We start from the raw sequence: 4,714 nt of genomic DNA on the forward strand, positions 1-4,714 counted from the left end.
ATGAAGAAACGTAGCATGACTGACTGTACAATATTTAAATATTTAGTTACTCTGTAGTTATGATGACTCATCATGAAATGCCCAATAAGTCATTCTACCACCTTGATTTGCTTTCAATGGAGTCTCAAGCACCATCTATGTTTCATACATGTATCTACACTCGATCATAATTCGTGACTGAAGGGGATATTCGAAAATATTTGTATTTGTATGCATCTCGTTTCTATTCGTATTTGAGAATGTTCAACTTGATTTGCAATGAGTTTTATCATTTTTTTTCAAATATATTTCATTCACTGTGCATTTTACTAACCTCTCCCTTCTGATTTCTTTTTCAATAAGATAAACACTACTGCTCACTATTCCAACAGGATTGAGTCGTCTTCTTTATTTTTTAGCATGCTTGCTAGAGAGTGACAGCCTCGGGCGACATAATGTCACCCCGTTTTGACATTAAACAAAGTTCTGTGTCACACAGGGAATTTTTCAAAGGCGCTCATGGAAAACCTGGAAAACTCAGGGAATTTGGAAATGTCAACTCGGTAGACACCCTGCACACACGCACCGGCAAACATGAACAGATCTCACATCGATGACCACGGCTTCTCGCTCTCACAAGGCTGGCGTGATGAGCGCAAATAGAGGAGAGCGCACGCTTCTGCTGCCTCTCTCCAACGCGTCTTCTAAACTTCATATTACGCCACCTCAGGGCACTAGCCATCTCGGCTCGCCCAGGGTTTGCACCCGCCGGAGTTTATCTCGAAGATTTTGCGTGGGCGGTGTACGCCGACAGCCATGCGCAGCCACCGCCAAGCTAGCGGAGAAGACGCCCCCCCCCCCTTTTTTGCGCGCTTTATCACGTGACCTCCAGCACCAGGCGCTCATCAAGCCACTACGCTTCTCGGCTCACTCTCGATCGCATGCTTTTCTTCGCGCTTACAGCATACGGCGGGTGGCACGCGATAGGATATTATCGAACTTGGACCTTATACAGAACCTGACGGCGACGACGACAGCAGTGTCCATAAAATTAGCCTGCAGTGTCCATATAATTGCTGTCGCAATAAAAAAGTGAAGCACGCGTAGTTTACAAGTTTGGTAACCTGCCCTAAAAACAGATATCGCAGTTCTGTAAGCTGCGTTGGTTAGAGCACCTGAAACAGGAAATTTCTGAGCAGGACATCTGCGAAATTCCCACTCACAAGTATACAATTTGTTGCATATTTCAAATATACCACTAATTTGTGAGTGTGGCTTTCGCAAAACTTTCGTAAACGTTGTTACAACTTCACGCAAGCTGTAAATTCATATATCAAATTTGGCTGCTTTATATGTTCTAATCGACGCAGTTTACAAAACTGCGATATCTGCATGTTTTTCGCTTAGAGTTATACATAGATTGGTAAATTTCGTGGTTAAATTTTCTTTGAACTTACCAACTCTCGAAAATTTTTCAAAAAATTCCAGGCCCTAAATCAAAATTCTGCTTCCCATTGTTGCCAGAATTTAACTTTCTCTCTCAAATAGATTCAATGAGAATGAACTGGTCTGAAGTAGTCACAGTTCAAAACTACCTGGTCTGCTATTGGTTTAAACTGGTCCCGTGGAAAAGCTATACCTTCCTTACCTGAAGTTGCACTGGTTTTGAATTGGTTTCAGTAAAAAGCTATTGGTATTCATCTGGGAGTTCACTGGTTTGAACCGGTACCAGAAGAAAGATACTGGTCTTCAAATAAAATGACACTTGGTGCGACTGGTTCCATTTCTGTGAGTGCTGGTTTCAAGTGCCAAATTGTGTCAGTTTGAAGTGAACTTTGGTTGGCTTCAGTTATATCTTAGTTCAAGCTGGAACTTGCCATTTCTATGCCTACCCAACGGGAAACCCGTTCGTTCGTTCGTTCGTTCGTTCGTCACGTAAGGCGATCGCTTTCAAGATAGGACCTGCAGCAGCGAGCGAATTGACCTTCGTGCTGCCTCTCGCTTCGACGCGAACTAAGCGACGAGAACACAGCGTGCACGAAGCTATCATCACTCGGTGCACTCTGTCCCCATTGCAGATCACTTTCAAGATAGGGCCCGCTCGGCCACGCCATACGCAGCCGCTGCCGGAGTGCGGTTGATCACCGTTGATAATGGCTCGCATCGAGAGGAGGCAGCGTCATCGACCACGTCTATGTGCGGGATCTACCAAACGTGTCACTGTGCAATTACGTCACGTACTAAAAAAAATTAAATCATGGGGTTTTACGTGCCAAAACCACTTTCTGATTATGAGGCACACCGTAGTGGAGGACTCCGGAAATTTCGACCACCTGGGGTTCTTTAACGTGCACCTAAATCTAAGTACACGGGTGTTTTCGCATTTCGCCCCCATCGAAATGCGGCCGCCGGGGCCGGGATTCGATCCTGCGACCTCGTGCTCAGCAGCCCAACACCTTAGCCACTGAGCAACCACGGCGGGTTCACGTACTACAGTACGCAACAGTTAATGCTCATCTTCCACAAAGCAGCGGCTTCGTCCAAACGCACCATAATCCACTTTGAAGATATAGAAGAAACGCAAGAGAACCAAAGAAGAGACAGTGTAGATAATAAATGTTGTATATATTTGCTTCATTTGCAAAATCTCTCTGGTCATTTCATCCCACGTCCACATCCTCTGGGAACTGCCTATAACATGAGTGAACATTGCTGCTACTCGCCTCTTCTTCGTCGTCTCGTGCTGGTCTCAGTTAACATTTCGGTGTTGCAACCGCGCTTCTTCGTTTCGCGATTCTTTCGGGTGTTTCTCGCAATTATACCAAACACAGCAGCATAGGACGACTAAACAACAGGTGATTAGTAGCAAATGTTTGCGCATCATTTTGATAACTCCCACAGGAGATCCTGGGAGTAATTTTTTTTTCAATTTGATTTTTTTAAGGTGGTATGTTTTGAGCATTGACCGATTCACACAAGGGCTTATACTGCGTGTCGTCTCATTCGTTTGGTTGACACGCGAATCGCGTTCCTAGCCAAACACTTGCCGCCCACGAGTACAACCAGATGGAAGCATGCTGGGTGACATCTCCTTCTAGCTAGAACTACATAAGTGTCACAAAAGTGTGTGTGGGTCAAACCGGCGGCCGGCACCGTGATGGAAGAAACAGCAAGGCGCCAACGCTATTCATTATTCATTTCCCTGGAATTGATTCTCCAAATTCTTTATTAATACCAGCCTTTGATCTCTCTTTCAATACTACTTCTCTAATAGTTTGCTTCAGTTAGTCTGACTGCTCACTCGCGCACTATTCTTTTTTTTTTCCGAAGAACGTAATTTTGGGCATGTTGGTATTCCATTTTAGCTTTTAGCGCACAAAAGGCACAGGGGCATTTTAGACAGACGTTGACGATGCGTTCACTTCCAACAATCGTTTATTTTCAGAAGTATCATACATATATATATATATATATATATATATATATATATATATATATATATATATATATATATATATATATATATATATATATATATATATATATATATATATATATATAGGAGATAAGCAACAGCTTGCGCAAACGCATTCGTTCTATTTTATACACCCGCAGTTCCTGCAGTAACGCCAATTAAAAAAATTAGATTATGGGGTTTTACATCCCAAAACCATTTTCTGATTATGAGGCACGCCGTAGTGGAGGACTCCGGAAATTTTGACCCCCTTGGGTTCTTTAACGTGCACCTAAATCTAAGTACACGGGTGTTTTCGCATTTCGTTTCCATCGAAAAGTAACGCCAATGCATTTCTCCGCAAAGTTCGGGAATATATATATATATATATCAAAACTGGTGTCATCTTGAACATTCGTTCCAAGTGGATCCGCCTTGCGAACTCCGCGGCTAGAATTTGTAAATTGCTATATTGGCCATAATGTAAATATTTAAAAACTTAATTAGTGAATTTTTATTAATTAGTCGATTTTGCATCTCAATTTTTTGTGCAAGTAATGTCCGCCGCTTCAAGTAGACCAGCCCATGAACTAGAATTGTGATATCTGCCACAGGCAACTTTTAAAGATTGTTGAAAGTGTTCGCTGAAACACCCTGTGTGGTATCACCGCGCATATTTCTTTTTCATGTTTCTTCTACGGCACATGAGATTGCGCATTCTGGCGGGCATGTTTAAAAGTTTTCAGCAAACGTTCGGCCACTGAGGTGATCATTGACTGCGGAAACCCGGCATTCTTCAAGCGGTCAGCTAGTGCAGTAGAACTGCTATGACACTTGTGAAAGCAAAAGTGACGAAGTGCATCCAATAAATTAACTTGGTGATGCCCCGTTTTACCAGCTTAGAGTGACCCGACGAAAACGGCAGCAAGGGCTTATTGGATCTGGGTTCATACACTCAGCATACATGGTCGCTTGCAAAACACAGTCGTATATGAAGGAATCTTAAACCTTTTCTTTCTGGCATTTCATGAGTTATCAGCAGCGGAGACATGCACTTAATGAAAAGATTAAGTAGCTGTGAAACGTCACGGGTGAACCAGGCTGGAGTAGTCGCTATAGAAAAAATAAGATAATCGTCAACGTATATCTGAATGCTTTTCGAACATTTGAATTCTCTAGCTGGTTTTTCAGTTACCCCGTGCAACAGGCTTCACTCATTCACCTTTCCTTCTTCTTTTTTGTCAGCCACTGGTCGACCGGGCAAACGCCGAGGCAGAAGAA

This window comes from Dermacentor andersoni, chromosome 1, assembly GCF_023375885.2.
Source record: "Dermacentor andersoni chromosome 1, qqDerAnde1_hic_scaffold, whole genome shotgun sequence".
NCBI lineage: Eukaryota > Metazoa > Arthropoda > Arachnida > Ixodida > Ixodidae > Dermacentor > Dermacentor andersoni.